This window comes from Pteropus medius, unplaced genomic scaffold (assembly GCF_902729225.1).
Source record: "Pteropus medius unplaced genomic scaffold, Ma_sr-lr_union100, whole genome shotgun sequence".
NCBI classification, from domain to species: domain Eukaryota; kingdom Metazoa; phylum Chordata; class Mammalia; order Chiroptera; family Pteropodidae; genus Pteropus; species Pteropus medius.
The window spans coordinates 34,329,203-34,355,644 of NW_024351730.1; the positions used below are offsets into that span (position 1 = coordinate 34,329,203).

At 37.4% G+C, this 26,442-nt stretch overlaps 1 protein-coding gene and 1 pseudogene across 3 annotated transcripts in view; both read right to left on the bottom strand.

The window, feature by feature from the left end:
* GPRIN3 (GPRIN family member 3) overlaps positions 1–19,267 on the bottom strand; it is a 66,317-nt gene extending 47,050 nt beyond the window's left edge. Inside the window, exons 1-2 of one of the 3 annotated variants that reach the window (XM_039845709.1) lie at positions 19,133–19,265; positions 8,806–8,892 (exon numbers count right to left, since the gene is read on the bottom strand). The gene's annotated coding sequence lies outside the window, so the exon portion shown is untranslated. Of the gene's footprint in view, positions 1–8,805; positions 8,893–18,879; positions 19,004–19,132 lie in introns of those variants that run through there. The other 2 variants (XM_039845708.1, XM_039845710.1) reach the window with 2 other exon arrangements.
* On the bottom strand, positions 15,144–15,262 carry LOC120588436 (uncharacterized; annotated as a pseudogene).
* Positions 19,268–26,442: the final 7,175 nt, after the last annotated feature.

A 26,442-nucleotide genomic window follows, 5' to 3' on the forward strand; every position in this document is an offset into this window, starting at 1 on the left:
TCTCCGGTTTGATTTCAACAGTTTTGGAACTTTGCTTCCCACAACACCTGATATGCCAGTCAAATTGCTCTATCCTCAGTTTCTCAAACATGCTCAGTTTTTCAAAGATTTACTCAGGCCATGCCCCCCACCCCCGGAATGTGTTCTCTGCCTTTGAAAATGCCAAATGTCTTTTCTTTCATTAATTAATTCCAAAACATTAATGTATTAATAGTGTATCAGGGACTGAGCTATATATGAAGACAAAGTAGTGAATAAGACAGAAGTGATCCATTTATCAAAGAACTAAGGATCTAGTGGATTCTTAAAGCTCAGGACAAATGCCACAGTCTCCACAAAATAAGTCTTTCCTGATACTCCTAGCAGAGAGTGATGACTTCCTCCTTTCAACAGCCATAGTACAGTGAGAAAACATCTATTGTAGGATTTGTCATTATCTGATTGACTTACAACTATTGAGTCACATGTCTCATCTCATACATTAAGTTGTAAGCTATATTTTTGATAGAGACTCTGACTAGCTCAATGTTTAGCCCTCACGGTACTTAGTACTGTGCCTCTCATATAATAAGACCTCAATAAATAATTTTGGAATACACAATTTCTTTCAGTCTGTTAATATGAAATTGGGGGAGAGAGAGAGTAGCATGCCCCATTCATACATACACAGTAGAGGACACAGCAAGTACACACTATTCTCATACTCACCCACCAGACAGTTAACATTATTTTAAGCAACAGAATTGTCAGCTGATATCCATGGTCCCCTGATACTTGCCTTCATCCATTTAAAGAAAGTTTTGAGATCAAAACTGACCCAAGATTTCCGGATATGAGAGCACAAATCTGTTCAGTCTGCACATTTTTCTGTGTCAATAAACAGGGAAGAGAATTAGCATCTTCTCCATATGGCTTGCTTTTCTGACCCCAGAATGAGAAGGCTGCTTAACTCTTGACCGTGATTCTAGGCTAGGCTTTTTTTTAGAATCAAGTAAACTTATGTACAGTTATATTTATTCTTTTTTTTTGTATACAGTTGTATGAGCTTCGACAAATGCATAGTTGTATAACCATCAGCATAATCAAGATGCAGCACAGTCCCATCACTCTCCCAAGAAATTCCCCTTGACTGTTCCTTTGTAGTTACACTCTCCCCTACTCTTAACCAGTCATCTGTTTTCTATCCCTAGTTTTGCTTTTTCCAGAATGTCATGTAAATATAAAAGTGCATCGTTGTTTCCATCTGGCTTTTTAAATTTAGTTTAATGCATATGAAATTCACCTGTGTTGCTGTGTGTATTGAAAGTTTATTCCTTTTTATTGCTGGGTAGTATTCCATGCACAAATGTGCCATTGTTCATTTATTTATTCCCTAGTTTAGGGACATCTGGAGTATTTCCTATTTTTGATGATCATAAATAAAGACACTATAAATAGGTTTTTGTGTTACCATAGGTTTTTATCTTACTTAGGTAAATAGAAATGGAATTGCCAGAACACATAGTAAGTGAATATTTAGCATTATAAAAAACTACCAAAATATTTTGCATAGTAGCTGTATGATTTGGTATCCCCACGAACAACATATGAGAGCTCCAGTTGCCTTCTCATCCTTGCCAACAGTTGGTATTGTCAGGGTTTTAAAAATATATATATATTTTTTGTCTTTGACATTCTAGTGATGGGCAGAATTTTGAAACTTCATCTTTTTAGAACCATAATATTTCCATTTCCATACTAAGCCCCCACTTCCTTCTATACTTAGATCTTTATATTATCTCTCCCAGATTCATGGGTAAGGAAAAAATATTAGCCATCTTTGTATATATAATGTACTGCCACTCCACCTCAAGTGTAGCAATTTGCATCAACAGGCAAGTAATATATACTACTTAAATAAGTGCTTCTATATATTCAGATGAGATCAATACACAATGACACACTAATGTGTTTAAAATGTAATATAGTATTACCTAATTTTATCAATTGTTACATACCAAAGGAATTCTAATAACTATGTACCTTCCTCCCTTTTTAGGGATATTTCCATTTCATTTGCTTTTGTGGCTATTTATCTGAATTACAGAGTTGTTTCCTTGCTTTACCATGGGAAGAATTAAAAAATATGGTTGAGATGGTGAATTATTTGAGTAAAAGATTTCTTGTGCTTATATTAAAGATAAGATTTTTCTTACTAGTTCTTTAGTAAGCGATTATAATTTATTTTATAAATTAGAACACCAATTTGCATTTTTATTGAGCTATAATTGACATATAACACCATATTAGTTTTGATAGCTATATTGTGCAATGATCACCACAGTAAATCTAGTTAACATCTATCACACAGTTACAATTTTTTTTTTGGTGATGAGAACTTTTAAAATCTACCTTCTTAAAAGGAACCCTCATACACTGCTGGTGGGACTGCAAATTGGTACAGCCACTATGGAAAACAATATGGAGGTTCCTCAAAAAAAAACTAAGAATTGATCTACCATATGATCCAGCAATCCCTCTACTAGGTATTTACCCCAAAGACTTGAAAATCCATATCCAAAAAGATATTTGCACACTAATGTTCATAGCAGCATTATTCACAGTGGCCAGGACATGGAAGCAATTGAAGTGTCCTACAATAGATGACTGGCTAAAGAAGCTGTGGAATATTACTGAGCCATAAGAAGAGATGAAATACTGCCATTTGCAACAAGATGAATGGACCTCGAGATAATCATGCTAAGTGAAATAAGCCAGACTGAAAAAGTAGAAAATCACATGTCACTTATATATGGGATATAAACCTAAAAGCAACAAATGAATAGGACAAACAGAGACTCAAGGACATGGACTATAGACTAGTGGTAACCAGTAGGGTAGGGGTGGGGAAGGGGAAGGTAGAAGGGGTAAGGGGGTCAAATATAGGGGGCTAGGGGGAGGGAGAAATGGGTAAGGGGGATCAAATATATGGTAGCTGAAGAAAATTTGACTTTTGGTGGTAATCACACAATAGAATATACAGATGTCAAACTATAATGTATACCTGAAAATTATATAATTGTATTAACCAATGTTATCCCAATAAACTTAATTAAAAAAAACTACCTTCTTAAAAACTTTTGAATATGCAATACAGTATTATTAATGATAAACATAGTGCTGTACATTATATTTCCAGGACTTATTTATTTTATATCTGGAAGTTTGTACCTTTTAACCAATTTCAACCATTTTGCACTGCCACCCCTCTGGTAAACACCAGTCTGATTCTCTATATCTATGAGTTTTTTTTTTTTTGATTCTACATATAAGTGAGATCATGTGGTATTTGTCTTTCTCTACCTGACTTGTATCACTAAACATAATGCCCTCAAGTTCCATCTCTGTTGTTGCAAATGACAAAACTTCCTTTTTTTATGGATGAATAATATTTTATCGTGTGTGTGTGTATCTAACATTTTATTCATTCATACATTGATGGACATTTAGGTTGCTTCCATATCTTGGCTGCTATAAATAATGCTGTTATAAACATGGAAGTGTAGATATCTTTTTGAGTTAGTGTTTTTGTTTTCTTCGGATTAATGTTCAGAAGCGGAATTGCTGGATCATATAGTAGTTCCATACTGTTTTCATAGTGGCTGCACCAACTTACATTCCCACCAACAGTGCACCAGGGTTCCCTTTTCCTCACATCCTTGCCAATACTTGTTATCTCTCATCTGTTTGATAATAGCCATTCTAACAGGTATGAGGTGCTATCTCATTGTGGTTTTGAATTTCACTTCCCTGATAATTAGTGATGTTGAGCACCTTTTCATGTATCTGTTGACCATCTATATGAATTCTTTGAAAAAAAAAGCCTATTCAGTTCCTCTGACCATTTTTTATATCAAATTGTTTTGTTTTGTTTTGTTTTTGACCACTTACTTCCATGTCGATGTGCTTTTTAGGTGAAAGAGAAAAAGTTGGAATTAAGGACCCACATGTAACATCACTTATCAAGTAAATTGGGGCAAAAAAATAAAAGAGGTTGATAGATACTGATAAAGACTCAAAGAATCTCAACAATGGAATGAGTCTCAGAAGCTCTCTAACATACCAGTCATTGCGAGAATTCTGACTATAGCTGCTGATTGAATACTACTACCACTGGTAAGCTTACCAATTCATACAGCACCATTTCATATATCCCTAGAAGCAAAAGAGTCTCAAAACAAAAAAGAAATAATAAAAGAAACACTGGGAAGGCAGCTTCCTTCTATGCAAGCTTTTGTTTTTCTCTAACATTATATTGTACAAACCTTCTGTAGCACCTACGGAAATCTAAAAATGGAGTTTGGAATCTATTGTGGCAGAAAATATGCTCATCGTTACATCACCCAGCCATGTGCTAAGTTAATCTTATTAAGTTTTATGTTACAAGATGATATCTATTTTGAAGAGATGGAGCTCAGTGGCTTATATGACATGAATCTTGGAACTTTTTAACAGCTACTTTTGAAACTTTAGATTTTGAATGGAAGTAAACCAACAACTTATAGTTGTGTATAGAAGAAAATCTGTATAAATCTATAGATGAAAACATCTTAAACATAATTAATAAACTGTCTGGATTTTGAGTACTTCAAGCAGAAAGGATTCTTACAGAATTAAAAAATATGGGACTTTCTGACCTTACACATTTCTCTTTCTATTGGCTAGTCTCTGTGGTGGTTTTGTACTAGGTGTTAATTTAGTTCAGATGAAAATCCATTCCCTTTCCTAGCTAGTTCTTCATTACAGTTGGCTACCAGGGAAATTTATGTAAGATTTGGAAGGTAGAAGTGAAGCAGCAGTGTTATTGTGCTCGGAAGGGCAGTGAGGCACAACAGGTGCTGTGTGCTGATTTCCTGGCTCACCTTTGTGACTTTAGGTGGGAGTCAGGCTACGGTCTTTCATCTCCTATCAGATCCCCATCTCCATCTTCTGGGAAGTTGCATAAATAGCTTTTCAGTGAATTGTGCTGGCTCCTTCCGTGGTTCTCCCAGGTCACTGAGGTTGGAGGAGATAGGTTCCGGTTTGTCTTGCAAGTTCCAGTTTGTCCTTGTTCAGCTCCACTTCACATCCAGCTTTTCTTCCCAATTGCTAGCTCTGCTAACCTATGGTGATTTCAGACCCAATGCCCAATACAAAAGCAATGCTTTCTATAGGTTTCTTTATAAGCTCCCACAATTGTGTAAGGTTTAAAACATAATAAATCCATATTCCATATCGCCATAGTGGTTCTATTTTCCAAACTGATACGGCTTCCATTAAATCTTTTGTATTCAGAATATGTATCTTGTTATAAATATTCTTTCAGTGCATGGCTTCCTTTTTTAAAAAAAATTATGACAGTATCAAATGCAATAACACTGGTTTATTAAACTTAATTATGCCATTTTATTTTATCATGTTTTTGAGAAAGGGACGTGGAATATGCTCTTTTGCCCAATTCTCCTCAAAACTACTGGGCTGAGGAGTTGAGAGTTTGGTCCATCAAGAGAGAACAGAGCAAAACTAACAAATTAATTTGAACTTTGGTGTGATTCCTAGACTTAAAAACCACCTGAGCTAACTAGCTGTTTCTTCAATATATGTTTTAATGTGACACTTGGAAAATTATATCTACTCATGATAAAACATAAACATTAAAAATCTGAAAACAATTTCAATTAATCAGTTTTATGACAATGTATATGTACTGAAAGTAGATAAATAATGCCATAAGTATTTAAACCTCTTTAATGTTTCTTAATATTAAGATTTTATGGTCTTTAAAGACAGGGATACATCTTTTGATCTTTATATCCTCCCATAGTAGCACCCAGATAAGTCCTTATTAAACATCATTTGAACTAAGTAAAGAACAAATTTCAGCTTCCTGTTTTTTACAAAAAAGAAAAGAGCAGCCATGTATGAGCAAACGACCACAACCAACTGCATCCTCTGATGCCTTTCTCACTATTATATAGAAACTCAAGCAGGAAACCACAGCTATATCCTTTTCACCAGTATAGAAAAACCATATGAATTGCTGGCTGGCAAGCATAAAACAGCTCTATTGATATTACGTAGATGCTTGTGACAATTTATACTCACCGCACTCAGGTGCTTTACAACATTTTAGCAATGTCTCTCAAGGACAAGTTTCCAAGAAAAAATAGTCATAATAATAGTTACAACTCAACCACTTTTGGGGGGTATATTATATAGAAAAACAATTAATGCGATTGAAATTCAATTTCTCCTCAATGTAACCAATTTTTAAAAACCTGATAAGTTTTAAATTCCCCATCTGACTCAGACCTGTTAAAATTTCTAACGGATCAAAGATGCATTACCATCTACTCAAAAATCATGAAAGTACCTATTTTTTCCCCTTCGTAGTCAAAATGGCTCAAGAATTAGACCTTTCTAGCTATGAAACATAGAGACCTCTTTGTCCAGTCTCATGTATAATCCCATTCAGGATTTTCACAACACATGTTTTAAATTTGTAATACAAGCCTTGATAATGTGTTTTTATCAATGAGGGGACTTTCCATTGAAGATATCTCAGTTGTTCAGGAAGTACAAAGAAAAGATTATGGCAGAAGTCCAGGGCTTTCAAGGGCTTTAACTTCAATGGGAATCACAGACATGTATACTCATTTACACAGAAGTCAGAGGTATAGAACTTGGTAATCTTTCTTTCATGCCCAAAATCCCTATTGTATACATTTACCACAGGATGCTTATTTCATGAGTACAAGCATAAATGAATGAATGAAGGCATAAGTGCTTGGTAGTGATGAAGAGGGGGAGATAAGGGTACCTCTAAATTACGGAAAAGGCTGATAAGAACTAAAATTCAGAAAATAGGCCTAAGACTGAGGGAAAAAAGTACAAGACTCTTAAAAAAAACATTAGAGCATTAGAGCTAGAGTTGATTTTAGGGATTTCTAGACCAATCTTTGCATTTCTAGAAAACCTGAAGTGCCTGGGGCAATGACATAATTTTATGTACCACTTTTGTGGATTGTGACATTTATGTACTTCTTTCATGATTTGTGACTTATATGCTTCTTATCTAAACTATTTTTACTTAATGTTTTCCATTCAATTAACTATAACTGGTACACTAGTTGAAAATATTAGCCTAGTCTTAAGAAATTACATCTGTAAAATCCGATTTGATGTGCCAGCAATATATTTTTCATATAGCATATTTTAAAATATACCCTTATAAGTGTATTTTAACATGTTATATCAAAATAAATTCATAACTATTAAAATAAAAAGTAAATCTATATACTATCTAAGAGCATCTCACAGATCACTCATGTAAATCTCCTGCACTTTTGAAAGCGCGGCATCCAGCCATCTTTATTTCATCCAATGAAATAAAGAGTTCATTTGAAACAACACAAAGTGGTACAGACATTCCAGACTGACGGCAAGAGTCCAGTAATAAAGACTAATGCCTGTAGGTGACTTCTATCAATTTTTTTTTTAACTAGAATAAAATCAATTGCTTATTAAGGAACTAAAAATAAAATCAAGGCAGAAGTCATGGCTTTAAAAATAATGAGTGGATTTTCATTTTCAAAATGGATGGAGATGTGTATATTCGTCCTCCTGTCAAGTACTATTAGTTTCTTAGAAATATATTTTTAAGAAGGAACGTGACTCAGATGGGCCTCCTGTACACAGATTACCTCTCTTTTAGCCTTCAATTTGTAACTAGGACACTTAGCTGCAAGCTATAATGAGGAACTGCTCAACTTTCATAAATAAATGAATGTCTATGATTAAAACATCAATTGCGGAAACACTAGTTCTATAAATAGTTTCTAAGTCCAAAGTCCACAGGTAGGGCTAAACACAGACAAATGCCTGGTTTTTCTTGTTATATGTGTGTACGTGCACATGTGTGTACACATGACTTTGTGATATGTATTTAGTTTTTCTTTTGAGAAACAAAGAAATCTCATTTGCTGAACATATGTGTCACCTGGATATTTTAATAAAACGTTTTGTTTTCCAATTTCACTGCCTGTCCAATGATTTATAAAGTTTTAACCTAAATTGTTTACTTTTGAATTCACCCTATTTCTTTAAAAAATGACTTATCACTGATTTAGAAGCTTTCACATTTGATTTTTAAGCAACACAATATTAAATCCAAGATAGGAGAAATCAGTCTATAAAACCCCACCTGTTCCTCATATTTTGACCCAGTGTTCATAGTATTAATATTAATAATATTGTAACATAGCACAGTTGGGCTTTGAAGTTGGCAGACTCTGGATTCGCACACAGTTCAGATAATCGATTACTACCTGTGGAATCTTGGGCAAGTTATTTAATCTGTTTTCTGATCTTTAAAATGGAGAAAATGATAGCACAAACATCATAGATTTGCTTACAGGAGAACTGGTTTAAGTAGGATGCCACTGGCAGAGAAGCCTAAACAATGAAGTTTTAAAAGAGTTGGATCTCCTTAAGTTTACAGATATGTAGTCTTTCCATCACCCATTTCCTTACAATGAAAAGGAAACTGATAAAGAGAAATGTATTACGGTTCTCTTATGACCTAGAAACAAGATGACAGTGTCCTGACTGGCTTTTAGTCTCTTGTTCACTCTTTACATCGTTTGACTTCCTCTTCCCCCATGTGTTTTGGTGGGTCTTTTGTTCTTTTCTACTCATCATTATTAGTTCTGCAATTTAGGTGTCCTCTTCTTATTTCTCCAGTGCCACTATCATTTGGAATAAGTATACAGAGATGCAATCACTCACCAGGCCTTCAGCAACATGAATTACCAACTTGAACGTCTAGGGTTCTAACCCTGGGGAGGAAGACCAGGGAAGAGTGATGAAAATCACCTTAGAGAGAAAAGATAGAGAGAGTGGGGTATTTCACCAATCAGCTATAAAAACAGCTTGGTATTTTTAGTACTTTGAAATGGGTACATTACCCAATAATGATCTGATTCAAGATTACTCCTCTAGGGTGGAGGTGATATCTGAGAGTCTAAGCAATAATCTAAAACAGTGGCCTTTAAACTACCTTAAAATACACTAGTGTGTCACAAACCATTTATGAGCAATGATAAAGTACCAATGACAGCAAATAATATATTAAAGAATAATTTAGAGCAGTTTTCTCTGTCAGTTATGCTAATCTTGATAAATAATTTCTATAATAATATTACTCTCGTTCACCTTGCTTGCATTTGTTTTCTTGAACAGGAAAAAAAGAAGGATGGGGGATGAAAAGTTACACTGATGTTCTGCTATACTCATGGGGAAGAAATTTCCTATAGTAAATGGACTTGCCACCAGCAGAAACTTATATTTCTTAACCTTTTATCTGCCCCATCTCTGTCACTTTTGTTACCCTGTTTCTTAGTTGTTTTTAGCAGAATAAAGTAGAAAATACACATGTCCATGTTTTTATTTTTGATGATATTAAAGAAGTACAGTGTGGGAAAGACTCCTCTCATTTTCAAGTTGGCCTGGCTGGGAAGAAAGGAACCCAGGTGTGGGGAGCAGGTGGTGAATCTATGAAGAGGAACGGAAATTAAGCTGAATTGTGAGAGCCTACAGGAAGGAAGAGAGAGGTACAGGGGGTGTCTGGTTGGAACACAAAAAGGAGCCTGGTTCGTTAGGCTGCTAGGGGAATTCCCAGAGATCCTGGCCAGTAAAAGAGCCCACTCTAACTTTGTTGAGCCATATTTATTAATAAGTTTATGTAGTCCAGTGTCTGGGAATTATTTGAGAGTTCAGACTCCCAAATAATTTTACTCAACTTTAAATCCCTAACATACACACATACGTAAATATATATATATATATATATATATATATATATATATATATATATATATATATATATATATATATCTCAAGTACTCAAGTACAAATTTATTAAATGATACAGGCATCCATTTTCCCTAAATCAGGGCCTTCTGCGAACCCCCTTTCACAATCTATACTTCATCTCCTAAATAAATTCTTATTTCTAGTTTGAAAAATGCTCTTCCTTGACTTACAAAGCAGAAGTACTGATATACTCTCAATCCAATCCAGCTCAGGTTAATTTTTATAATCCCTTCCTGAGACTTAGACTCACCACTCAAAAGCCACAAAGCCCAAAGGGATGATCTTTTAAAAACCCACCATTACAATTTTAAACATCAAAATAATCACCAGGGGAATAGGAGAACAGTTTCTTTACAAGAATGCATCAAAATTTCAGTGTGACTAAATTTATGTTATTTAATATCATTAAGAAAAAATTAACTTTATCCCTAGAAAACTTTAACACCTATGGTCTTTTACGTGACATGGCATCTAATACTTAAAGATTTGGACATCATTCTACAAGGAAATGCACTCTCTCTAAAGAAAGCATAAAGACGAGGTAGCACAGTGTCCTCTGTTGGCCTCTGCTGACACTATTCTCAGCACTTTCTTCTTGGAGTGAAGCTGCTAAAGCACCGACACTTTAGGATTAATAATTAGATGTGAGGATGTTTTTAGAAGTAAAGTAGGAGGCACGATGTGGGGGTGTAATGCAGTGAAGTGTGCACAAGGAAGGAAAGTGGCGGCAGAAGTGGAGAAGGAATGAGAGATTTCATAGAGCTATTGAGTTTTCTTTACTTTAGAGAGCTGCCTAAGTTTTCCATTTTGTTGTCTCAAAAGGGCATTTGTCTTGATTTACGACATGAATAAATCAGCACTGACACAGTCACCTCATTCTTAGCCATATTAACAGAGCAGTTCCACACAATCAAGTGGCCAAACTGTGCTGTGCAGTGATCTGACTAGCTTCGGTTTGATGAGTTGAAAGCATAGCCGACTGCCATCGTTAGATGAGCATTTCTCAGCTGTACAGACACAACCACAAACTGGGATATGAATCAATACTACTTCTGACAGTTTATTCTCAACTGCCAGGCCTATCAAGTAAAATGCACCATTACCTGGAAGATTGAGATATGATTTGGCCTGTCAGGAGGCTATTACAAGTTTAGTGTATACCTAAAGAGTTGTACATAAAATAAAGATATGGTGCATTTAAAAGTTCATAAAGCAATCCAATGTAAAATTGTAGTCATTGGTCAAGTTAAAAGAATAAATTATTGTTAATTTTTTTTGGCCACATATGATACAGTAAAATGCAAGCAAGCAGGCAAACAAACAAAATCCACTATACTTTTACTACAGACAAGGTCAACTTTTTGTATTTATTAACCTTCATAGAAGCTACATACGTTGCTGATGGAAACTTTTTAGACTCTCACTATAGTTTATGGGAATTCAGTACAATGATCTCTCTACTTCGTACAGTCACATCAATTTCATGAGTACAGTCAGAGCATTGTAAAGCTCAATGGAACTGAGAAAACATCTAGTCTAGACTTCACGAACTCAATACCTATGGGTTCTAGCTAACACAAGTGAAGCTATTGAGTACAAGTGACTTATATGAAGCCTCAGTGTCAGGGAGACAATTGGGAATAGTGGAGACTGTAGTGTAATAAAAAGGTAGCACACATTATTATTCAGCTCTAGCCTAGAACATGGGCTTGTGCTTCATTTTTTTTTTTTTTTTACAATAGATCTTCTGATTTTTGACTATTGGCTTAATTAAAAATATATACCTGCAGGCCAAATAAAATATGATCTTCCTGCTCAGCCCACAGACTGCCAGTTTCCAATTTCTGATCTGGTACCTATATCCTCAAATTTGAGGTCTGGGTAGGTTAAGCAAAGGGTACCAGGTCTCTGAGATGCTCATGGCAAAGCATTCTTCCGCCCTGAGAATCTATATGTGTGTACAAGAAACATCCCCATGTAAAAGGAGGCTGCACAGGCATTTTCATGCACTTAATCAGAGCTTAGTCTCTGACCCTGACATTGACAGATTTCTGCTCTCTGACTGCTTTCACAACATGTTCAACATGACAACAAGATGAATTATCCATATTCATTTGTCATAAGCAATTTTTATTTATTCAGGATGTAGGGGAAGCATATATCCATTTATTAACCTCGGCTCTAATTAAAATTCTTATTAGCATAAAAATTCTAGTTGCTTCATTTTTACCTGCAGTTTTCAAGGGGAAATAATTTATAGGATTCGAAGAAAGACATGCTTAGAGAACAATATAACAGTATAATAAAATTCATGTTATGCATAAAGTAGTAGTTAGAAATAGCTCATAAGAATCACAGAAGGTTTGCTGATGTAATTGAGCTTTAAACTGTGTTTGGAGGGTCTTGAGAAACTAATTAGGATGAAGAAATGAGTATTCCAAAATGACATAATGGTAAAGGCAAAGACCAAAGTCAGCAATGTAGAAGCCGCAATGGATCAAATATCTTTTGTATTTTTGAACAACAGTTTTTTTTTTAAAAAAGTGTATCATGAGAAAACATTCATTTCAGAGTAAAAAAAGAAAAGCAATTAAAAATTTCTATATTATATTCAGGAGCTTGTACTGCACATAATTCAGAATAAAAACCTAGAGGCAATGAAAATTTCTAAAACCTGATGTTATTTGCCATATTGTACTTATTAAGACACACACACACACACCCAGGCTATTACATTTTAGAAAAATTGTTGATAAGAATTGAAACAGAAAAGATGTTCTGATTACTCAGAAAATAAAGCAAACACAAACACTGAACTCCCTCAAGCATTTAATTTACCCAAAGTTGTACATTATAAGGAAAGAGAGTGTTTCATAGACACGATATGGTTATTTTAATTTTAGGCTACTTAGAAATCAATATCCTGAAAAACATCTAGAATTCAAGAATCTATCCACATAAAACAACTGATGATTCCTCCTTAAACCAGATATCCCACTTTGCTGGACCATTTGTAATTCAGGCTTAAAAAAAGATTCTCTGCAACTCCTTTTCCTCCAGAAATTAGAAGATGCAAATGTGATTTTTTTAAAGAAGTTTTGGAGCTTTCTGTCCAGCTGTCCGCTACTGAATTAGCAACAGCGCTGAGGTCCCTGGAGGCTCCTGTGACTATAGATTTTTACTCTCTAGCGTTGTTTTTTTCCCCAGCATTTGCTTGTTTCTGCAAGTGTCACAAGTTGTGACTATTGACTAAAGCGATTACTGGGGGTGGCCTGGGTATCCACTGGGTTTAGGGTCCAAGAATTACCATTTTAAAATTGAACCTGGTGTGTAAAGCCAAGAAAGTGCCTTGCCTCAGATCACACAACTGATCCCCACAATTCTTCTGCCACACCAGACTCTGGGGACAGAGATCACTGCATTGTCATTTAGAAGGACTCACTGCATTGACTCAATTTTTTTAGGTATTTTGATCCCCTTTCCTCACATCACTCAGGAGATGCTTAGACCTCTCTTTGGGTCCTACTCTTCTTCCTTTTAGCCCAGAATCAGCTAAAAGGAGGTCCAGATTTTAGCCCCTGCTCATGATTTAGGACATATTAATTAACTTGTCTGGAATTCATCTGTAACCTTTTTATTTCCTTATAAGTAAAGGCAAGACTAAACAGTGATGGCCACAGCTGGCTATTGGAATCCTTTTGCGACCATTGTAAAATAGAGATTTCTAAGCATCACCTTCCAGATTTGGACTCAGATTCAATAGGTCATGGTATTTAACTTTCCAGCTAAGGGTCAGTTATTATTGTTTTGTAATAATAATTCAGGCCCCAAATTACGCTGCTAGCTTCAAAATAAAGCTGACAATCTTATCACAGACATGAAAAATTAGAGAGCTGTTACCGTGTTGCCAACTCCAATATGCCCTGCTAAAAGCTGTGAAACATTTTCTCACTGGCATTCAAGACAGTAAGTCATTTACATTGTAAGAGTACGTACATTTTCCCCATGAAATTCAATAATATCTTTTCAAATGCAGTCTCTAGATGTTTTTATGATCCCAGTCTTGACTCTTATGCAAGAAAAGTTAGGTTATCACTAATCTAAACATTCTGATGCGGAGAAAGAAGATGAAAGAGTCCAGGACATCTTTATAAAAAAGTGAATTTCCATATTTGACTACAATCCAAATCAACTTATTTAAGCCCATGAGTCTCTATTTTAACTGGCACTGTTCTTCTGGTAAAAGGTAAGGCCTTATTTAAAAGGGCAACAATATCCATGGGAAAGACAGTACAAGCTGAAAGAAGTTCAAGAAAGGTTTTCAGAAACACAAGTAGAGACTTTCTTCTCTGATTTTATATCCTCCAAATTACTATTATGCTAAAGCAAAACACTATGATGTTAATTTCTAAAAAAAAAAAAAATGCATACGAACATTTAAAATGCATACAAACATTTAAATACAGATGCTCCTCAACTTAAGGTGGACATAAACCCAAAAGAAGTTGAAAGTATCTCAAGGTGAAAATGCATTTAAACATTGAACACCATAACTTAACCAGCCTACCTTAAACATGCTCAGATGACTTACATTAGCCTACAGTTGGCAAAATCCTTTAACACAATCCATACACTGTAGAGTATCAGTTGTTTACTCTTGTGTTTGCATGGCTAACTGGGAACTGCAGCTTGCTGCCTCTGTCCAGCCTCATGAGAGAGACCTACCGCATGTTGCTAGCCAGGAAAAAGATCAAAACTCAGAAGTCAAACTACAGATTCTACTGAAGGCGTCTGGCTTTCATACCATCAGAAAGCTGAAAAATCTTAAGTGAAACAAAACTATCGTCAGTTGACAGACAAGTCACAGAGCACCAAAAAGAGAAATCCAGCAGATTCTGCCCTTGGGGTTTTGGGGTTATGAGTACTAAGTGGTCTGGTTCACCTTCACAGGACAGTTAGTACCTAGCATAGGGTTTTGTACCTATGAGAGACTCAAGAAATGAGATCTGTTGAAGCGAATAGAAGGGTTTGCTCCATTTATGACAATTACTTGATCACCCTTGCCCCCCGTGCTTTTTGTACTTGTGTTCTGAGAAATGAAATAATCGTGCTATGATGTGGTGTATCACATAATTTCAGTATGTATGTGTGTGTGCGTGTGTGTATATATATTTTAGGGGAGGCAACCCTTGGTTGACCTCACAGATTGCAAGGACCTTGTCAGCTTACAATCCCTTATTTTTTATTTTTTACGCCTACAGCACCTGGTCTTTCTAGGTGGTCTCCCATCCAAGTACTAACCAGGCCCAGCCCTGCTTAGCTTCCGAGATCAGACAGGATCGGGCTTGTTCAGGGAAATGTGGCCACAGACTAATTTCGATATTTCAACCACGAAATTCAATTGCGACAAGGTCTAGCCTGGAAATTATTGCATAAACAAACAAACAAACAAATAAATAAGAGGAAGGAAACAACAGATTTATGACATTACAGCCATTTTGTCCAGATATTCTTAAAGTACCCATATTAGGAAAAGAAATCTTAGATATAAAATAAATAGCAACTCCTAAGTAATACTTGAGTCTAAAAAGAAATTCTGCTGCAATTCTATCCCCACAAGCTGATATTTATTTTTTCTTTTTCTAAATGATTCTTAAATAAACCTCACATTACGCTACCTCATTCTTTACTTCCTCCTTCTATATCATCACCCCTTCTTCCCTGCTCACCCAGATCTATCTATCTTTTGTAAAATAGCTCAAGTTTCTCCTCCTCCTTGAAGCCTTTCTAGTTCAGTACCTAAAATCTCCCTCTTTTCTAACTGTACCGCCACGAATTTACTGCCATGAATTTACTGGTAAGTCACAATGTTGTGCCTTTCTTCAGGCAATTCTGCCATTCAGAATTTTGCATAAATGCTTGTGTGTCCAATCTCCCAGTTGACTCCTGGGCTCTTGCAAACTGGAAACATCTCTTTTTATTATTTAAAGCGGTAGCTTTCAGATTTTCTGAAACATGAGGCATACTAAGATATATGTTTTTACATCATAGTCTAGTGTGTACATATGTATAAGTATATATTTCATTAAAAAGTTCAATAAACAATACTTATTTACTCTTCTAGTCTGTTTTACTCTTTTATTTTTTCAAAAATAAAATGCTATCATATGCAATAAACTGACTTCGTAATGGGTTGTGACCAGTTCTAGAAGGATGCTTATTGATTACTACTATAGGATTGTTGTATATACTTCCTTGACTTAAAATAAAAAAATTTAAATTGTATGTGGCCTTCGGGCTGTCTTTAGCCCCTGTTCCTGAGTTATTTTTTTGTTTATTCAGTTTCTCTTTTGGAGTCACCTGGGACAATGAAATGCTTACAATATACAGTATTTTTCATCCTTTTGCTCTGAGTGTTGTTGTCATAAAAATAAGATTCCCTGAACTTCTATAAAACTCAAATCTCTATTCTTCATTCTCTTTTATTTTCACAATATGCAAAGTAGGTGGTAGACATTTTGTGTGTGAAGAAATTGAGGCATAGAGATTTATGGCTTTCTCAAGGATATATCTCTCTTTTAACCAGGCTATTATAAATTAAGGTAAATACGATTTCTAGATATTTGAAAGATATAAACGTGGTTAACGTGAACAACGCACAGCCTCATTATGAATGCAATTTACCTAACTTCTCCAGATCAAATAGTTGACTGACCAGATGAGTTAGTGGCTCTTCTGGACTTCAGTCTGATGATGGATTTGCTTCCTTCTCTACCCCCATCTTTCCATCTTTACCTACTCAGTTTTTCAGTTGCCTATAGCTACTTGTTCTTCCTGGGGCTTTGCATATTTGGTCACAGCTTTTCTCTCTCTCTACCGCACTAGTTCCTCTTGTCCTTCATATCCCTGGGAACTGTCCTTGTCCTCTCCACGTCCACAACCTGGCCTCCACAGCTCCCTGTGCTCACCTTGTCATAGCACTTAACAAGTTGTTCCTCTCTCTCTCCCAAGTTTTGCAGGCTAAGACTGTGTCTTGTGCACTCTTCGGTTCCACAATCTAGAACCATGTTTAGTTCAGGATAAATGTATGTTAAATGCATGAATGAATCAATAAATGAGAGCATAAAGGGCAGAAACAGCTGCCACTGAAAGAGCTCAAGTCTGAGCTGGGGCTGAAGTTGTATGTCTTGATTCTCTGAGGACAATTTTTTATGATGCTGTAATTCCATCACTGATAGTTTAATGCTTCCCTGTAAGCTGTAGATTTTGTGATGAGATTCATACAGTGAAGGACGGTTGTATCTAATATATTCTTTGACACAATCAAAGAACTGTTTCAAGGACAAATAATAAAAGGTATCGGGCAAGCGTATTAAGGCAATTTAAAAAAATCCAAATTTCAAAAGCAGCTTGTTGGAACCCACCTGACATCTAATTGAGACTCATCTGATTGATATCATGCTTCAGTCTTCCACTTCTCACATGAAGCTATGCACTTAGGATTTTTGTCCTCATCATTTTCATAAAAGTCTAGTTAGTGATTAGGTGAAGCTTCACCATAGCACAACACACTCTACATGAATCTCCATGACTTCCTCTGCACTATTTCCAAAATAAATTCTAATGACATAACATCTACTTGCATGGCAAATACTACATTTTTTTCTGTTTATGAATCAACATCCTATTCCCCCTACTAAGCACGCACAAAACTCAAAAAATATTCCTCATAATTCTAGTTCAAAAGAACACTGTCTAATACAAACTCCTGCTATTTGCATATAGCAACAGAGAGATTTTCTTCTTTATGTTGTGACTCATGTATCTTTATTCCCACAATTGTTACTCAGGGTAGGCCAATGGTGAACACAATGGAAAAGAAAGAATAGTTTATAACTGGAAAATAAGCACATTTGGGAGAAGTATACTCAAATCATTATCAAAGTAAAATATGCAGCAGCACCAACAAGAGCAAACAAAAGCCCACGCAAGAGATGTGTAAATATTTCATGAAGCTAAGCCTTAATCAACTCTCTCTCCAAATTTTGCTAGTGTTGTAAACACTTCAGTTTCTTACAGTCCCACCATGACCCAGATTCCTTGTAAAAACAAAATGCAAACATAGACCGATGGATCTTTAACAAATGTCTTGTTAAAAATATTTAGATGGAACATATCCACGGTATTGCTGTAACAGGAAGAAGATACCTTAATAAAATGTGGTTGCTTCTTGGTGACTCTCAGAGCTCCATTTCTCCCCTCTCCCTCCAAACTCTTGCCTTTTCCCCCACCGTTTTTGCTGCTTCCTGGTCATTCAGATCCTCTTAACCTTGAACTGCCTACACTTAAAGCAGAGATTCCTCCCAATGCCCCTCCAGAAGCCCCTTTAAACTTGACAGGGATTTGCTGCCTGAATACTACCCCAAATTCACTTTCCAGTGTCTAAGAAGCCCTCTTTTTTCCCCTTTCACTGTCCATTGTTGCGTCTGAAATTTTGCCTATATCTTTTAGATCTGCCTGGATAGCATGAAGATCTGTTGTGTGTATTGGCTGATGGTATTCAGATATTTTCCGAAATCCGTTTCCAAAGAACCATTTCTATAGCCTCTAGTACCCTGATTTAATCTGGTTCCAAAGTTCACCTCTAGATACTGAACAGGTCTCTACAGTGATTTTCCTTTATCAACCTCTGCCCGCCCTTCTTCTCTCTCCACCTATCTCAAGAAAGACTATATATATGTAAACGTGTTTGTATATACACACAAACGCATATATGTTATATATTAACTATAGTGCTTTGACCTGAAAGAGAATAAGCATAGGAAAATGAGAAACATGCCAGTGTAATACACACACACACACACACACACACACACACACACACACCCTCCCTATTGGGACATTCAATGTGCAGACCCCATTGATTACAAATACCTCCTTCTTCTCCCCACCCTAAGAACAAAAACGGAAGCATCTTCTTCCATTTACCTTCAATGCCAGAGCCTACGGAAGCAATGACCTTGCAGAGAAATTCATCACCTGTGAGAAAGACAGCCCCTCCTGGAGCGCAGCATGGGATGGGGACAAGAGCAACAGGCAAAGGATTACCAGGTAAAATGTGGAACCGAATCCATTCCCTATCAGTACCAAGCACGCCTCTGCTCGGGTCCCCCAGGATTAGACGCTGGGCAGAGGTGGCGCGGGGGGCGTCTCCTTCCGTGGCCGCCGGTCGCCTGCCTACCTGCTCTCGCCAGGCTCTCCCCGGCGCCGCGGGACCACTGCCTGCGCTGTGGCAGGGGCTTCCCGTCGCATATCCCAAGCAGAAGCTTTCGGCGCCACACGGATGGCTCCGGTGTGCTCGGGATCGGCAGTCCTTTTCAGACCTGTTCCGGGAGCGAGCTGGGTGCTTGCAGGAACTGAAATTACTATGCAAAGAGCAGAGGCGGCGCGCTGAAGCCGGGCGGAGACCGCGGGGCCGCCCCCACCGCGGGGCTGCAGCCGCTGCCGCCCGGCACGGAGCCAAATTGGAGGTGGGAGTGCAGGTGCGGGGGAGCTCATCCGTCAGGCCCGCGATGCGCACGTCTGTCCTCGCAGGGCAGCGCTGCGGGGCTTGAGCATCCGAGCAAGGGGCGGCAGCTTCTCAGGCGGCTGCAGCCACAGCAGCAGCAGTAGCAGCAGCAGCAGCACCAAGACGCCGAGCTCCGCCCCCACCGCACCCCCGCCCAGCCTTCCCTGTCCCGGGGGAAGGGGCTGCAGCTGCGGCTGCTGCGCGCCAAGGTGGGTAGCTGGGCAGGGGCTGGCAGGTTACTGCTCTGCTGCAGGGAGACGAGCGGCAGATGGAAAGTTAAGAAAGAAATTAAGGCAGAGGGCTGGGGCCGAGAGCAACTCAGCAGGAATTTTGGCCCTTGCTCCCTCCTACAGGTCACCAGACTCCATGGCTGTGTCCAGACTCTAGCAGACGGTTTCTAATAAAGCCATGTGCAATGAAGATCTGAAAGCAAGGAGACCACCTGATGTTTAATACATGTTGCAAAATGAACGGTATCCTGCATATGTGGAGGTGGCATTGCTAACAGCGGTCCTGTCCCCCTCCCCAATTCCCCACTACCACTTTCGTTCCTGGGCGTGGATAGCTTAGGAAATCATCCCTGCCCAGTGGCTCCAGCAATACTGAATGGATGTGTAGTCTGGTTAGCAGATGTAGATGGTGCAAAATGATATAATGAAAAGGACTATTATTAACTGAGTATTTGTTGGCAGGCACTGTGCAAACTGCCTTATATGCAGCCTAATTCTCATAACAACCCAATGATGTGGGTATTATTCTCCATTTTATTAATGAGAAAACAGGCTTTGATGATTTAGACACTTCACTTGAGGTCACACAGTAGTAACTTGCACCGCTGGGATTCATATCACTCCAAAATATATCCTCTCAACTAGTACACAGGACACATCCACAGATCTTGTCAAAATGCAGGTTCTGATTCAGTAGATCTGGGGTTGGACTGAGGGTTCCAACAAGCTCACAGGTGATGCCCATGCTGCTGGCGGGGGGGACCAAATGTTTTGTTTCTTCTTCCATGCCAACTCCTGATAGCAACTTCCTGAAGGTGGGTTAGGAAGTACTGTAAAGCTGTGTCTGAGGTAGAGTGATTTCCTGAGATTAAAAAATTAATATGCATGTAGTAGGGGCTAATTTGTGATAGATTTCTAGTACGAGACTGTTTTATTCTATTACTGTATCATCTATTGCTGCTGTAATAAATTACCACAAATTTAGTGGCTTAATACAAAACAACTTTATTATCTTACAGGTTCTGGAGGTTCAATGTCTGAAAATAGGTGTTACAGAACTAAAATAAAAGGGTCAGCAAGACCATGCGTTCCTTCTGGAGGTTCTGAAGGGGAAATCTGTTCTTTCCTTGTTTTTTTTTTTCAGCTTCTAGAGGCAGCCTGCATTCCTTGGCTTGCGACCACATCATTCGAACCTCTATTTCTATCATCTTCTCTCCTCTGACTCTGCTCCTCCTAAATCCCTCTTATAAAGACCCTTTTGATTACGGTTGTGTCAACTGGATAATCCAGAATAATCTCCCCATCTCAAGATCCTTAACTTAATATATCTGCACAGGCCCTTTTGCCATGGAAGGTAACATATTCATAGGTCCCAGTGATCGGGATGTAGATATTTTTGGAAGGTCATTATGATGCCTCCTGAAACCTCACTTAGTACTTTTTCCTGTAGTTTCTACTATGCCTTATTTATCTGTCTCTTCTGCTTGATTTCTCAGACTGCTAGGAAGTTCTTTCAATGGAACAATTCACTTGAAAGTCATTCAAGAGACAATAACAAATATGTACCAGCAAGAAATACCCCAAGGTTACAAAAAGGCTATCAGGTCACATAGGATTATGGTCATGAAAAGGGCACATAGGATGAGGAGCTGCTTATTTTTCTGAATGACACTGAGGTAACCCTTCGAGCAGTACTAACCACAATTTAAGGCCCCTTTTAGCAATATGGAATTTTTCAAATTCTGCTTCTCAAAGAGTATACTGTTCCACGATAAATACAGCAATTCAAAACTCATGAAAAATTGAATATAACACCAAATTCCAGAGTGATAATTTTCAAAGTGATGATAAAATTTACACCAGTATGTCAAACTAAATCAATATTATTAAACACCTTTTATGCTCAAGGTACTTAAATACTCTGATATAGTTTATTATTTCATGAGGGACACATAATTTACACAAAAAAATGAAACAATAAATGACTTAAATAGAGGAAACAATAGGAGAAGCCCTGTGCCCCCCTCACCCTGCCTTCCTGGCTGAGTACTTCCCCTCCCTCCCTCCGTGGGGCGCCTCACGGGAACCTGGAGATGAAGAAGGGCTCCCACCTCACCCTGGAACCTCTTCCTGTGCCTGTCCTCAAACTGGGGATACGGCCCAGGCTCCTTTCAGCCCCCCGCATAGTTCTCCTGTGAGAATATTTTTACTGGTGTATATTTTTTATTGGAAATGAGCCTTTTAGGAATGAATGTAGACTGCTTTGTATTAAAACTTGTAAATTGCTTAAGAAAAAAAATTTCCAAGTGAATTAGATAAAGTGAATATTTTATTTGAAAGTTAGGTTTATACAGGAGTGGAAATAAAGGAAAGATAGGTTGGGATGTTGCGTTATAAAAGACCTTAAATGTCAAGCTAATGAGCTTAGACTTAATCTGCAATAATAACTACAGTAATACCTTATGTTCGCATAGTGTCAAGTAATTTATCAATTGCTTTTTACATATTTTTAGTCATTTGACTTCCTTCTTTTTGCCCCCAGACAAGCAAGCAAGTGCATGTGTGTGCGCATGCACACACACACACACACACACACACACAACCACACACACCACATGGATAAGAAAGTACAAACCACTTCTCAAAGAGATTTTCTTGACCATCCTATGTAAAATAGCAGCTCCCTTACACACTTACCTGTCATTCCTTCTATCCTTCTCACCCCACTTTATGTTTTTCCACTGGATTTACTACTACATCTTGATAGAATATATGTTTATTATATGTCTACTGTCTATGAGGGCAGGGACTTTGTCTCTTTTGTTCACTGCTATATCCCTATTGATTAAAGCAGTGTCCAACACTTATTAAGTGCTCAGTAAATATTTGTTGAATGAATCATTATTACTGATTTACAAATCAGGAACCCAGATGCCAGATGTTTAAATGACCTTCACTATGTCCTACAAATACTAATTGCCTTTACCAAGACTAATGCCCAATGTCCAGCCCAATACTTTTTTGATACTATGTTTCCTTTCTGAGTGAAAGCTTGTTAGTGGTGTTTAAACCGGAACAGCAATGCATTTTTAAAAAATAAGAAGTTGAGGCTAGAATCTTCTCTAAAAACTTCATCAGTTTATCTGGATTGGCAAGAAGCATTGGCAGGATAGAGTAACCAACAGTAGATCTGGAGGGCTGCCATCTACATTTCTTGGCACTGAGTAATACAAGTTTTTTTTGGTAATTGTTCTCATTTAATTCGTGCATGCATGTCTCAGTACACTGTATTACAGGCTTTTAGGCTCAAGGACGATACCTTCTATTTCCTTTATATCCTTGCATTCTGCCTGATACCAGGCTCTAAATAGACATATCACTGCATGGTTACAAGATGGCTACCATCACTCCAAAAATCATATCCTTACCAATCACATTCAAGGTGGTATAGGAGATGTGAATATACCATCACAAAATATGCCAGTTTGGCATAAAGCTTATTTTGAGCTGGAGACAAATGAAAATCAACAGATGCAAAAAGAAGCCTTCTTGGAGCTTCCCTTATCTGACTAAAAGCAGAAACTTCTGAGATAAAAGGACAGCCATAAATCTCTTCTGGGGAAATTTTATGGCCATGAAGAATATGGAAAGTTAGCACCAGATGGATCTACAAACAAATCTTACTAAAATATCCCATGGTTCCCCTTCCTACAGTTTGCTGCCCCTTTTCCTTTGTCTTGTCACTTCCCTACAAATTTATTGTTCTTTGTTAAGATGCTATATAAACCCAAGTTCTAACCACCACTTTGAGTTACTCATTACTGAGTTTCTCCTGCATCTATGTACATGTTTATAAACTCTGTTTCTTTTTCTCTCATCAATCTTTATTTTGCCTGGTTCTGGCTAGTACCCTGGGGATAGGGTAGAGGAAAAATACATCTTTTTAAACTTCCTTTAGAATAGGAATAAAAGAATTCCAGTAGAAAAGGGAAGCTCTATTTTTTTTTTAATAGAAGAAAAAATATTTCCCAGACTAACACTTCTACTTCCACATCACTTGCCAGAATTCAATCACCAAATCACCCAGGGAGGCTGTGAAAGTGAGCACATAGCAAGGAGGAATGGGCTTGCCTTGATTTTTCTGTGCTAGACATCTTGGTACCCCAATCAAAACTGAGGTTCTATTAGTAAGAGAGAAAGCAGATAGGCTTTAGCATAATTCCTTTTCACAAAAAATTTAGCACAGAAACCCTGAAGACTCACATTAAGGTCCGTTTTGATGTTACCTGACTACACTTGGATTTCTTGAAGACTATGGCAAGCCAAATAAGTCTGGCTTCTAATTAATTTCCTCCCTCCCCACTCTTTCTCTCTTTCTTCTTTCCTTCCTTCCTTCCTTCCTTCCTTCCTTCCTTCCTTCTTCCTTCCTTCCTTCCTTCCTTCCTTCCTTCCTTCCTTCCTTCCTTCCTTCCTTCCTTTCTTCCTTCTTGCCTTCTTTCCTTCCTTCACCCCTTCTCCTCCTTTCTTCCCCCTCTTCGATACTAAATAGCCTTCTGCAGCATCATTTTTGTCATACTTAGTATTCTGTTGTATACAAAATCAATGCCCTATTGTTAAAATGTTTAGATTATTTCTATCTGGAATACTCTTAAGGTAGATTTGTTCAATTGATTAACTAAGAGACACTCAAATCACTGCTTCTCCTACTCATGTCATCTCTTGTTCCCTAAATTCACATTTTTCATTTCTGCAATAGTTTTTTTTAACACACTAGTATATTGTTCCACAACACCATGATTTTGCTTATATTTCCTCACCCTCCTCCTAAAATGCCCTATCAAATTCCTATTCATCTGTCGAAATCCAGTTTAGCTATTCCCTTCTCCAAGAACCTTTAACCAAACTATCCGTTCCCATGTTTAATCACTTCTTCCTTTATGATAGGTCTATATCTGGTATCAATCTTTGTTGTAGTTAAAACACTGTACTATAATTCGTGTTTTTATGTATTTGCCTCCTTTAATAAACTCTGAATTCTGTGAAGACCAAGTTTTTATATAATATTATTTTCTGTTATCGAACTTGGCATAATTCCTGTTGCTTGTTAACATTTGTAGAATTTAAGGCAAGCAAATTTTTACAGTACTTATTCTGCTTCAGTTTTGTGCTAGGCACTTAAAAATATATTACTCAAATAATCATTTTATAACAAAATATTCTCAGCTAACTTTAAGAGAAAGGAGGAGTCCTAAATTGTTTTAGACTGAATACTGTTTGTGTCTACACTGTCTTCATGGGTATGCAATATTAAAGTGCTTGATCTGTATATTTGGCCATTTTAGCCATATCCACTTGTAGATAACCATTGCCTTTTATTTCAAAATTCTATGTCATACAAGTAGAAAATCTATTTCATACGGGACAATTTTTCAAATGATTATTTTTACTTTTAGGCTATGAGGAGCAAAAAATTAGGACTTGCTTAAAGGATGTAAAGAAGAAGGAGTCACAAGGAACCATTTATGGATGACAGCTGCTATTTTTGTCCTTTCTGCTTCATTCACCCCTTGGTGATGACTGTATCTCAATTTTCCATCGAGGAACCACATCTCAGTCCATGTGATTAGTTGGGACCAATCCTGGTCCAGCAATGAGCCTGTGACCTAGGACAGAGCAATAGGAGAACCACTTGTTCCTGGCCACAGTGATTGAGTCAGGGATGAGTGTGAGACCCAAACTATTGCTGGAACTCTTGAGCAAGATATAGTCTCCTGCCTAGTAAAATGTAAAAGTGAAACTGCTAGTGGGGACTACTTGGAAAAAATTTGCATAAGGTATACATGAAGATAAAGGAAAGGAAAACAGAGCTGGGATATAATTTAAACTATTACAGTCAGCCATCTTTGAATTCAAGTTCTACCATTGAACTTTACATTGTTTGGCTATTCTTTCAAGGTGGGTTTGTCTCCTGCAACTGAAGACTTCTTATATGCTCTTACGATAGCTGCACAGGAAGACTTCATTCATATGACCCTGAGGATATAGCAGCAAACCCGGTAACCAACAGTGATGCTTATGGTCCAGTGAGAAACTCTCTGGTGACTTGGTCACAATGTTCCTTTAGAAGCAGCCATCTGCTGTTGCTTCTTTTTCTGAAGCCTCCAAAGGAACTTTTAACTGTGCTTCTTCCTTCTCTGCTTACACACTTGAATCTCTCTGAACAACTTACATTCGAACTTCCCAGGAAAGAGAATCTGACTGGCTGCTTGATACATTCCATTGACTGTTTAATCGAGTCCCTTAAAAGTATCAAGTGCTTTCTTTCGGTTTGCTTCTTCTGGCATAATTTCATGCCCCATAGCAACTCTTTTCATTTGTCTAATGCCTGTATATTTTTCAAGCTTCAGGTAAAGCCAATCTGGAAAGGCTATCTGAGACTCTGGGATAGGGTTAAGTACTTATCCCATTTGTGTTCCAAAGGAACATAACTGTTCATCACTTATTATTTCATTATCTATTTATTTTTCTGCCTATTCACCACCACTCCTAGACTGTGATTTTTTTGAGGACAGTATTTCTTTTTTGGTTTATGTTTAGAACCTGACACAGTACCTAGCACATAGTAGATACTAAAAACAATGTTGGTTAACTATTGAATATAATAGTTGCCAGTGAGATTAGGGTATACCCTACCTCTCTATCAAAAATGCCTCATTTATTTCTAAGACTGCTCTAACTCCCTCCCTGTACCCT